The sequence below is a fragment of the Nicotiana tabacum genome, chromosome 18, assembly GCF_000715075.1.
Source record: "Nicotiana tabacum cultivar K326 chromosome 18, ASM71507v2, whole genome shotgun sequence".
In the NCBI taxonomy this organism is placed as follows: domain Eukaryota; kingdom Viridiplantae; phylum Streptophyta; class Magnoliopsida; order Solanales; family Solanaceae; genus Nicotiana; species Nicotiana tabacum.
The window spans coordinates 110,755,210-110,767,946 of record NC_134097.1 but is presented as its reverse complement, the minus strand read 5'-3'; positions in this window follow the sequence as shown (position 1 = coordinate 110,767,946).

Genomic DNA, 12,737 nt, shown 5'->3' with positions numbered 1-12,737 from the left:
GGCGCGGATTTTAGTAAATTACATTCCTAAATATGGGTGGGCATTTTATGCGGCCCGAATCCAAATCCTAAGACGTTGAATAGAGTGTGCCTAAGATTGCGGGTTCATTTGATGCGGCGCAATCCAAAGACATACTTTAAACGGTGTTCACTCTCTCGAATAAATATGTATATGTAAAAGCAATAAAAAGTAGAATCAGCACATAGGTTACTCATGTAAAAATCAGATAATAGCTAAATGCAACATTTGAGCGACCGTGCTAGAACCACGGAACTCGGGAATGCCTAACACCTTCTCCCGGGTTAACAGAATTCCTTATCCGGATTTCTGGTTCGCAGACTGTAAAACATAGTCCTCCTTTTCCTCGATTCGGGATTAAATTGGTGACTTGGGACACCCTAAATCTCCCAAGTGGCGACTCTGAAATAAATAAACAAGTCCCGTTTCGATTGTCCTTTAATTGGAAAAACTCCTTCACCCCTCGCGGGGGCGGAAAAAGGAGGTGTGAGAGCTCTGGCGACTCTGCTGGGGATAACACTATTGTGACCCAGAATCTCTGGTTCAGGGTTCAGAATTCGAGCTTGGAATAATTGTTGTATTCAGCTTTATCAGATTTTGTTACATGATCTGTGCATACTGTGCTAACTAACTGCTTTTACTGCTTTGATATTTTGTGAACTGTATATAAGCTGTGCCGAAACCCATCTCCTCTCTGAGTCTTCTGAATTGTGAAGAAGGGTGTACGGTGTACGACTTCTTTTCTGTCTAGTGTCAAGTCCCAATTTAGAACGAGGTTTGGATAAGTCGCAAAGCCGGTGAAGCTTCTGTATTCCCGGACTGCTGCCTCCTCCTCGACTCGAGTTGTCCGCTCGGGTAAGCCAGGTCTAGAACAAACACCCAGGTTTTGAACCTAGAATAACTCATCCTCATGCCAGATCCCTAGTAGGAACGCTTGTTTGCTTCATGTGCATTTTGACTTAGGGGACTCAACACAGGGGTTGGGTCCGTCTAGGGCTAGCAACCTGAAACGGAAAGACCATCCTGATGCATCCTAATTATTTTCTGTGCATTTATTTGCTCTGGCCTGGATGTTGACCCTTTTTTTTTGAATTTCGGGAATGTTAGAAAATTAAGAAAAAGAGAAAAATAGCAGTTGGAGAGTTAACTGATGGTTTTGAAAAAAAACAATGCCCAAGTACTGTCGGAACTCTGGAAAAAAAAGTTTTATTGGTTTATTTTTTGGTTTGTTTTACTAAAAAGAAAAAGAGCAAAGAAAAAAAAAGAAAAAGAGTTTGTTAAAAAAAGGGGTCTTGTTTTAAAAAAGTAGTTTTTTTTTTGCTTATGAAATGTCAAAAATAAAAATAAAAAAAGAATCCTATTTTAAAATAGTGCGGTTAATTCGCCCGAATTACGCGGGTTTGATTCTCACCGGATGTGAGATACGTAGGCAACCCTCATCGGGTCCAACCCCCCTTTTTGCTAAAATAGCCAAAAACAAATAAATAAACAAAATAAAAAGAAAAAAAAACATGTCAAAATTTTTAAGTCGGGTGATGTTGTTTTGTCAAAAATAGCCAAATGTTCCCGAAAGGGACGCCGGAAGGCTGACTTTGTATAAACAGTCACCTTGGGTCATTTTTTAGGATTTTGGTCCAGTTGACCCACACAGCCTTAAAATCTTTGTCCCTAAGACGCTGAAAGGCTGTGTTTGCAACAGCAGGTCTTTTATTTTATTTTATTTTTTTAAAAAAAAACAAAAAACAAAAACAAAGAGTCAGTGGTCAGGTGAATACCGTTTGGATTTTTAGTCAAAATAAGCCGAGCCAGCTTCGGTAGTGTCTTAAACCGTTCTTGCCGAAATAGCCTTAGAGTATCTTTCAGTTGTCGAAAGACTATTTTCGTAAAAGAACGGACAAGTTTGTAAAGTGTCATAAAATAATCCTCCCCGGCCTCAAAATTCATGTGAAATTTGGAAGGGGCCACATTTGCAAAAATAACCGTTTGGTTGCATTTGTTGAACAGAGAAAGGGAGTTGGCCGTTTGTTTTTGAGTTTGTAAAACTTTTGATTAGAATATGTGGGTCGTTTGATTTTCAAGTTTGTAGGTCGTCTTTAAACCTTTGAAACCTAGTTTATTTTATTATGAAAATTGATAATTCCAAAAAAAAAGGAAAAAAAAAAGAAAAAGAGAAGAAGAAAATATAAAAATAAAATACAGGGGTTCCCAAAGTACTTTAAAGGGGCAAATAAGCGAGTCGGGATGACTTCATGTGTTTGAAGCAAAGCATGTTAGAAATGGTTAACTGCCTAGGAGCATTGCATCCCCAATGTGCTATCATCAAATCTGTTAAACTCTAACGCTAACAATGTTTGTTGTTTTCCACAAATATCAGACAATTAGTTGTTAAAGCATTCTGGCAACACACCCTTACCAAACCAGATCCAAAGGACCGCTAACAACGAGCATGACTACTTCAGAAAATAGTACTGAGGAAGAAAGGCCGTTGAGCCGGTTGTTAAAAGAAGCGATGGAGAAAATAGAAAGGATGGGACTAGAGATGAATGCAATGCAGTTAGCTCTGGCCAAAGCACAAAAGAGCCCTGAACCACTGGGACATATGCCGGAATACCCTCACTCTGGCCCTTCAACAAGCCTCCCGAATCACCGTTATCTTCAGGAGAGAAGCCCCCATGATTCCCAAGCTCCACCACCCCATCAACCTCTCCCAACACCAAATGTTCCCACTTTTATGGGACCCACATCAGCCACCCTGCAAAGATCAACCAGTGAGCCGTTGTTTCAAGCTCACGATACGCAATACTATCCCCCTAAGCCCACATTCCATGCACCAGAACCCCATATCTACAATCCGCACTTGGAGGTACCGGTAGAGATTGAAAAGCCGATTAAGGTCCCAGAACAAGATGAGATAATGAGGAGGTTCAAAAGCTTGGAGAAGTCCTTCAGGAACCTGCACGGATTGGGCAACCAGGTCAGCATGGCCTACAAGGATCTATGCCCTTTCCCGGATATCCAACTCCCGGCTGGGTTCAAGATGCCTAAGTTTGATTTATATGAAGTTCACGGTGATCCCATGGCACATTTGCGGGGCTTTTGTAGCAAGATGAGAGGGGCAGGCGGCAAAGACGAGCTATTGATAGCTTACTTTGGCCAGAGTTTGAGCGGGTCGGCACTGGAGTGGTATACAAGACAAGATCCGAGCAGGTGATACACCTGGGATGATTTGGCACAGGCTTTCGCAGGACACTTCCAATACAACCTTGAGATAGTCCCGGACCGTCTCACATTGCTAAAGCTTGAGAAGAAACCCGGAGAGAGCTTCCGGGAATTTGGGTTCCGATGGAGAGAACAGGCAGCCAGAGTTGATCCTCCAATGAGAGATGGAGAAATGGTGGATTACTTTCTACAAACTCTCGAGCCAACTTACTTCGGTCACTTGGTGACGTCAGTTGGCAAATCATTCAATGAAGTGGTGAAAATGGGAGGAATGATAGAAGAGGGACTTAAGTCCAATAAGATCCTGAGTTACTCAACAATCAAGGCAACGACTCTGGCCATTCAGAGCGGCGCGGGAGGTGCGCTCGGAAAGAAAAGGAGAGAGGAGGCCACGACAATAGAGGCCGGCAATTGGTACAGATCTAGAGGTCCTTCCCCTCATTACCAACCCAGACCTCGTCATCTAAACTACCCACACACTCCAAATTACCCTCCACAACCCTACTACCCACCACAAGAACAACATTTCACCGTCCATCAAGCCCATGCATACACCTAACCTCCGGTTCGCCCACAATGGCGCGCGCCAGCTCCCCACAATACATACCCACCTCCACATAATACCTACCCACCACCACAAAATACCTATCCACCGCCAAGAGCCTACAGGAACCCTCCAGGGATAGGTTTCAAGGGAAATCTGGCTTCCAGAAATGAAAGACTGCAGAGGCAAAGAACCTTTACTGAGTTGGGAGAAACTTATACTGACTTGTTCCACAAATTGAGGTCCTGTTGAGCCTAGATTGCCAAATCCCTTACCCCAAAATTTGGACCGATCGATAAGCTGTGAGTACTGCTCAGGGATGCTGGGGCATGATATTGAAAAATGTTGGAGATTGAGGCATGCAATACAAGATCTCATTGATGCCAACAAGATTGAGGTCCAGACGCCGGAGGCACCTAACATCAACAGAACCCATTGCCAACACACCACGAGGCTCACATGATCGAGTTGGTGTATGAGGGAGGAGAGCCGAGGAAGCCCTCACAGACAGTGATGATGATCCAGGCCGCTCCGAAAGAAGAATCGACCAACAGAAGACCAGGGGTACATTTGAAAGGGAAAGGTGTCAAGCCAATGGTGATCTTGGGAAAGAGTCCGTCCATCGCAACAAAGAAACCGGAGCCAGCCAAATTGGTAATATCAGGGACACCACCCACACCCGCAGTTGTGTTGAAAGGGGTATGCAGGGAACTGGTCACCATAAAGCCGGTAATCCAACTACCCATGATTGATAGCAAGGTCGTGCCTTGGAAGTATGAGAAGGCAATGGTGATGTACAGGGGAAAACCAGTGGAGGAGGATAGTTGTGAGGCGCAGGGGCTAACTCGATCAGGACGGTGTTTTGCTCCAGTGGAGTTGAGAAGACCCAACCCAGCTACAACAAAAAAACCTGTGTTAGAAGAAGAAGCTGAAGAGTTCTTGAAGAAGATGAAAGTGCAGGATTACTCCGTGGTCGAACAGTTGAAGAAAACACCGGCACAGATCTCGCTGTTATCATTACTGATCCATTCATATGAACATCGTCGGGACCTGATGAAGATACTGAATGAAGCTCATGTGCCCAACGAGATTTCTGTAAATCACCTGGAAACGATTGCCAACAAAATTTTCGAGGTGAACAGGGTAACATTCTCAGATGATGATCTTCCAGTGGAGGGCACGGAGCATAATAAAGCTCTCTACCTAACTGTCAAATGTGAAGATTCGGCAGTTACTCGGGCATTGGTGGATAATGGCTCAAGTGCCAATATTTGTCCATTATCCACCCTGAACCAGTTAAAGATCGACCACAGAAGAATCCACAAGAATAACATTTGCATCCGGGGATTTGACGGAAATGGAACAACCACTGTGGGGGATATTGTACTTGAATTGACCATCGGTCCAGTCCAGTTTACCATGGAGTTCCAGATATTAGATGCCGCGGTATCTTATAACCTTCTGTTGGGGCGACTGTGGATCTACGCAGCTAAAGCAGTACCTTCCACCCTGCATCAGATGGTTAAGTTCGAGTGGGATAGACAAGAGGTCGTACTGCACAGCGAGGACACTGCGTGCACCATAGGAAGCGCCATTGTTCCCATTATAGAGACCAATGATGGACAAAGGTCCCTAGGTTTACCAGGTTTTCGATGCAGTGTCGGCAAACAAGATTTCCGAGGGTGAGATCATTGAACACCCTAGGGTAGCTTCCGCAACGGTCATGATGGTTTCGGAAATGCTGGGTAATGGGTTTGTGCCGGGAAAAGGCCTGGGGGTTGAGCTTCAGGGGATTGTCCAACCTGTTTCCTTGCCCAAGTATTTGGAGACCTTTGGATTGGGGTTCAAACCGACTGCGGCAGATGTAAAGCGAGCGCAGAAAATGAAGAAGAAAGTTTGGTTTCTTCCTAAACCTGTGCCACGTCTCTCAAGATCTTTTGTTAGAGCAAATGCCAAGGGGTCATCGGTCCCAAAAATTCTCGGACCATTGATTGGGATGGAAGGGGATTTGAATCAGAGTTTCGAGAGGCTATTCACTGATGTCAATGTGGTAGAAGTTGGAGAGAGTTCCAGCGGAGCAGACATACAGTTTGTGGGGCCTGAGGCCAAAATCAACAATTGGACGGTTACTCCTCTTCCTATCCAGGGGGAGTTCTGGTAGTAGGCTTTGATTTTTGCTCTCTTGTTTCGGATTATTCCAGGGTGTAATCCAAATTTCATTTTTATTTTTTGTAAAAGTGTGAACCCTGTTATCCCAAATTTTAATAAAATTCTCTTCTCTTGCCTCATTTTGATTTTTGTTTTGTTCTCTTTTTCTTTCTGAACAGTTCTCTTTTTACTGGTTCTAATGACATGGCATGCACAACGGATCTTCGACCTAGTCTAATAAATCAATCCGACTCCGACTTAATGATACAAGAGGTCGATCGTGACAATGAGTCTGAATATGACGAGGATGAAGCCTTCGAAGAAATAAACCGAGAACTATTCCAATTTGAAGAGAAACCCAAGCCTAATCTGAATGACACTGAGGCTGTGAATCTAGGGGACGCAGATAATGTCAGAGAAACCAAAATTAGCATCCACATTGAGCCAAACATCAGGGAGGAATTGATTAAAACCTTCGTGGAATTCAAAGATGTTTTCGCATGGTCATATGATGATATGCTGGGATTAAGCACCAATCTAGTGGTTCACAAATTTCCCACTGACCCGGCATACCCTCCGGTCAAGCAAAAGCTAAGGAAATTTAAAACAGAGATGAGTGTGAAGATCAAAGAAGAGGTGATTAAGCAGCTGCAGGCGAAGGTCATTCGGGTCACTCGATATCCCGAGTGGTTGGCCAATGTGGTACCAGTGCCGAAAAAGGATGGGAAAATCAGGGTATGCGTCGATTACCGCAATCTCAACAAAGCAATTCCTAAGGATAATTTTCCATTGCCCAATATCCATATCCTAATCGATAATTGCGCTGGGCGCGAGATCAGATCCTTTGTGGACTGCTATGCAGGATATCCTCAGATCTTAATGGACGAAGAAGATGCGGAAAAGACAACTTTCATCTCACCATGGGGGACTTACTGCTACCGGGTCATGCCGTTCGGACTAAAGAATGCTGGGGCAACGTACATGCGAGCAATGACTACTGTGTTTCACGACATGATACACAAAGAAATTGAAGTGTACGTGGATGATGTGATCATAAAGTCTTGGTGTCAGGAAGACCATGTAGCAGACCTAAGGAGATTTTTTCAAAGACTTTGAAGGTATGATATTAAGCTCAACCCGACCAAATGCGCCTTTGGGGTTCCATCAGGAAAGCTGTTAGGATTCATCGTCAGTCGACGGGGTATTGAATTAGATCCATCCAAGATCAAATCCATCCAAGATTTACCACCGCCAAAGAACAAAACAGAGGTAATGAGTCTGTTGGGAGACTAAATTATATCAGCAGGTTCATCGCTCAACTCACGGCGACTTGTGAACCCATATTTCGGCTGTTGAAGAAAGACGCTGCGGTAGACTGGACGGCGGAGTGTCAAGAGGCTTTCGACTAGATTAAAGGGTATCTGTCCAATCCACCTGTGTTGGTTCCACCTGAGCCAGGGAGGCCATTAATTCTTTATCTGACAGTACTGGAGAATTCGTTTGGTTGCGTGTTGGGGCAACACGACATCACAGGAAGGAAAGAGCAAGCCATCTATTATCTCAACAAGAAGTTTACAGTCTATGAGAATAAGTACACTCAACTTGAGAAGACATGTTGTGCTCTAACTTGGGTAGCAAAGAAGTTTAAGCATTATCTGTCGTCACATACTACATACCTTATTTCACGCCTGGATCCTTTGAAGTATATTTTCTAGAAGCTTATGCCCACATGAAGATTGGCAAAATGGCAGATATTACTCACAGAGTTCGATATTGTCTATGTGACGAGAACGGCCATGAAAGCCCAAGCATTGGCCGATCACTTGGCTGAGAATCCTATTGATGAAGAATACGAGCCTTTGAAGACGTATTTTCCAGATGAAGAAGTGATGCATATAGAGGAGTTAGAACTAAAGAAGGAACCAGGGTGGAAGCTTTTCTTCGATGGGGCTGCGAATGCAAAAGGAGTTGGAATAGGAGCAGTACTTATTTCGGAAATAGGACATCACTATCCTGTTACAGCTCAGCTACGTTTCTATTGTACCAACAACATGGCTGAATATGAGGCATGCATTTTGGGCTTACGATTGGCTGCAGACATGGATGTTCAGGACGTCTTGGTCTTGGGAGACTCGGACCTCCTACTACATCATATCCAGGGTGAATGGGAAACACGGGATTTAAAACTTATACCATATCGACAATGTTTGCACGATCTGAGCAAGCGATTTCGATCAGTGGAATTCAGACATATCCCGAGAGTTCACAATGAGGTTGCCGATGCCTTGGCCACTTTAGCATCGATGTTGCACCATCCAGACAAGATCCATGTTGACCCGTTGCATATTCAGGTTCGTGATCAACATGCTTATTGCAACATGATAGAGGAAGAAGTGGATGGCGAGCCATGGTTTTATGACATCAAGGAATACCTCAGGATGGGAATATATCCGGAGCAGGCAACCGGAGATCAAAAGAGAGCCATTCGACGATTGGCAAATGGATTTTTCCTCAGTGGAGGAATGTTGTACAAAAGAACCCCAGATCTGGGATTGCTGAGATGTATTGATGCGGGTAAAGCCACGATAGTGATGACAGAGGTACATGCTGGAGTCTGTGGGCCCCATATGAGCGGATATGTATTGGCAAAGAAGATTCTGCGAGCGGGATATTATTGGCTCACTATGGAGCATGATTGTATCAGTTTCGTACGAAAATGCCATCAGTGTCAGATACACGGAGATCTGATTCATTCTCCACCAATGGAATTACACACAATGTCAGCACTATGGCCATTTGTGGCATGGGGCATGGATGTCATTGGGCCTATTGAGCCGGTAGCTTCGAACGGTCACAGATTCATTCTGGTAACCATCGATTATTTCACTAAGTGGGTTGAAGCCAAAACTTTCAAGTCAGTAACCAAGAAGGCAGTGGTGGATTTTGTCCATTCCCATATCATCTGTAGATTTGGGATCCCGAAAGTAATAATCACGGACAATGGTGCTAATCTTAACAGCAACTTGATGAGAGAAGTATGTGAACAGTTTAAGATTACACACCATAATTCCACCCTGTATCGGCCCAAGGCGAATGAAGCGGTTGAGGCAGCCAACAAAAACATAAAGAAGATATTGAGGAAAATGGTTGAAGGATCCAGACAATGGCATGAAAAACTACCATTTGCATTGTTGGGATACCGCACTATTGTTCGTACTTCAATAGGTGCAACTCCTTATTTGTTGGTATACGGGACTGAGGCAGTAATACCAGCGGAGGTCGAAATTCCGTCCCTCCGAATTGTCGCTGAAGCCGAGATTGATGATGATGAATGGGTCAAAGCTCGACTGGAGCAGTTGATCTTGATAGATGAAAAAAGATTGGCAGCAGTGTGTCATGGTCAGTTGTATTAGAAGAGAATGGCAAGGGCATACAATAAGAAGGTGCGCCCCAGAAAATTTGAAGTAGGGCAGCAGGTATTGAAACGGATCCTCCCGCATCAGGTCGAAGCAAAAGGCAAGTTCGCCCCAAATTGGCAAGGGCCTTATATCGTGACCAGAGTGTTGTCCAACAGTGCTTTGTGTCTAACAGATATCGAGGGAAGATGTGTCGACATGGCTATCAATTCTGATGCAGTCAAAAGATATTATGCATAATTTCTTTGATTATAGTAGTTATTGGTTCGTTTGTTTGTATTTGTTACTTATTGGATAATGAAATGACGGAGGCAATTCTTTCTTCTATCCAAACACTTTTAACCCTTGCTTCCCCCTTTTGAGCCTTAAGTTATTCTTTCATACCCTTCTTTTGGAATCACTAATGGGAAAAAGATATGAAAAAGAAAAAAAAAGAAAAAAGAGAAATTAAAAGAAAGAAAGATAAAGCTCACAAGAAAAACAAAACCGTGGGAACTACGTTTGACCTGATTCCTCAAAGAGGATACGTAGGCGCCTCACGGCTCGGTCATAATGTGCATAGTTCAATATAGTGTGACAAAAAATAAAATCTCCCAAGCAAAAAAAAAAAAAAAACTGGGGCAAAAGTTAGGTTTTAAAGTTTCAAAAAGGGTTTGATTTCCAAGAGTTGTAGTAGTTCACCCATCAAAGTTATGTTGAATTTTTGATAGCCTTTCTTTTAGCCCCACACCGAAACCAACATCGTTGTCCAAAAAAGACCTCCCAATCAATATCCGAGAGGTGGCAAGTCAGGCAAATGAAAGCCGAGAATAATGCACTGATCCCCAGCAAGAAGAGGATCATAAACTGGAAATGAATTGATAGCCGAAAAGAATCTCCAGAAGAGAGAGTCATATCGGCAACACTCCAATTCCCTACTGAAAAAAATAAAATAAAATGAGAGAGTCTTATCGGTGAAAACCTTCACAGGCACCATAAGGCGACAAAAGATGGGAGAAATGAAACGAGAGAGTCTTATCGGTGAAAACCTTCATAGGCACCATAAGGCGACGGGAGCTGAGGGAAAGGAGAGAGTCTTATTAGTAAAAACCCCTCGAAGGGCAATATAAGGCAACAAGATAGATTGACAAAAAGGGTCTAGATTTGCGAAGAGGTGAGCACCTATTTATCCCCAGCAAGTGAGGCCATCAGGAAGATTGATTGATACAAATAGACTAGGTTGATTAATCCGTAATGCATGACATGATCGTTGAGACCAGTCATACCGTCCAGATAAGTTCTTTCCTTTTCTTCTCCCCCAGCGTTTGCTCAGGAAGATTTTTTCTCTTTTTCTATCTTTTCATTTTCTTTGTCTAAGAAGATTTTTTCCAGAAATTTGTTTCGAAAAGGATTTTTTAGAGTTTACTACCAGGGGCCGAAAGGGTACAAAGCAAAATACGAAGGGGACAGGCCAAAGTCAAGACAATAAGACAAAAGGCGTTTGTTGCAAAACCAAATGACAAACTGTCCTAGAAAGTTAAGGGGAACATGAAGAAAAGCGGGAATCGGAGGTTTAAAGACTTATGAACCAAGTTCCAAAAAGATCCCCGGCAAAACTTCGATAGATCACTAACTAAGGTCCAAGGGGGTCAGACAAAACAGAAAGGGGGAAAGAGGGAGAGAGAATTAATCCGCAACAAGATAACCCTAACAGTCTTATCCTCAATAACGTTATCCCCAGATGATAACATTTTATGCCCTGCAGTGCTGAGAGAAAATAAACTTTTAAGGGAGTAGTTTTGGAGTTGAAGAGAACTCCCCCAGCATGTTTTGAAACAAAAAAGCGGGGAAGAGATAAATGGAAAATCGTCCCCAGCAGGAATATCATCCCCAGCAAGTAACTTTATCCCCAACCAGTTTTGGGAGCACATAGCAAGGGAAAGGGAAAGGAAAAATCATCCCCCAGCAGGAGTGACACTATCACTCACCATGTTAAAACTAACAAAGTTTTCTTTGATTTTTACAGGAAAATACAGGTTGATAATGGCAGAAAGACACGCCACAAAGAAGGTCACCAAAACCAGGGCAGAAAATTTTCTGCCATTGTTAAAAACTTTCTCGGAGGAACGAGGAAACAAATCCAAATACATTTTTTTTTTATTTTTTCATGTTCTAGGTCGCCCACCAGTATAATAAGGGTATACTTTTCTATTTCATTTCATGTCCTAGGTCGCCCACCAGTATAATGAGGGTACGCATTTTTCATTCCATGTCCTAGGTCGCCCACCAGTATAATGAGGGTATGTAGTTATGTTTCATTTCCTGTCCTAGGTCGCCCACCAGTATAATGAGGGTATGTAGTTATGTTTCATTTCCTGTCCTAGGTCGCCCACCAGTATAATGAGGGTACACATTTTTCATTCCATGTCCTAGGTCGCCCACCAGTACAATGAGGGTATGCATTTTTTCATTTCCTGTCCTAGGTCGCCCACCAGTATAATGAGGGTATGCATTTTTCATTTCATGTCCTAGGTCGCCCACCAGTATAATGAGGGTATGCATTTTTCATTTCCTGTCCTAGGTCGCCCACTAGTATAATGAGGGTACGCATTTTTCACTCCATGTCCTAGGTCGCCCACCAGTATAATGAGGGTATGCAGTTATGTTTCATTTCCTGTCCTAGGTCGCCCACCAGTATAATGAGGGTACGCATTTTTCATTCCATGTCCTAGGTCGCCCACCAGTACAATGAGGGTATGCATTTTTTCATTTCCTGTCCTAGGTCGCCCACCAGTATAATGAGGGTATGCATTTTTCATTTCATGTCCTAGGTCGCCCACCAGTATAATGAGGGTATGCATTTTTCATTTCCTGTCCTAGGTCGCCCACCAGTATAATGAGGGTACGCATTTTTCATTCCATGTCCTAGGTCGCCCACCAGTATAATGAGGGTATGCATTTTTTCATTTCCTGTCCTAAGTCGCCCACCAGTATAATGAGGGTATGCATTTTTCATTTCATGTCCTAGGTCGCCCACCAGTATAATGTGGGTATGCATTTTTATTTCCTGTCCTAGGTCGCCCACCAGTATAATGAGGGTATACATTTCAGTCTTTACATTTTGTTTCAGGCGCCCACCTGTATAACGAGAGGAATACTTTTCAGCCTTATACTTCAGGTCTTGAAATCAGTAACCCCTCCGAAAGGCAGAAGGTTACAACAGAAATCCCCAACACCGGGAAGTAGAAGGTTGCAACAAGAGGTCCCAACATAAGTCCAAATTCAGAAATCAGAAAGAAGGTAGAATGTTACAACGAGAAGTCCAGCACAAATTCAAGCGCATGAGTCAAGGGAAAATAAGACAAATCTCAAAAGAAGCGGCCTTTGAGCCTCAATTGATCCCAGCATAACAA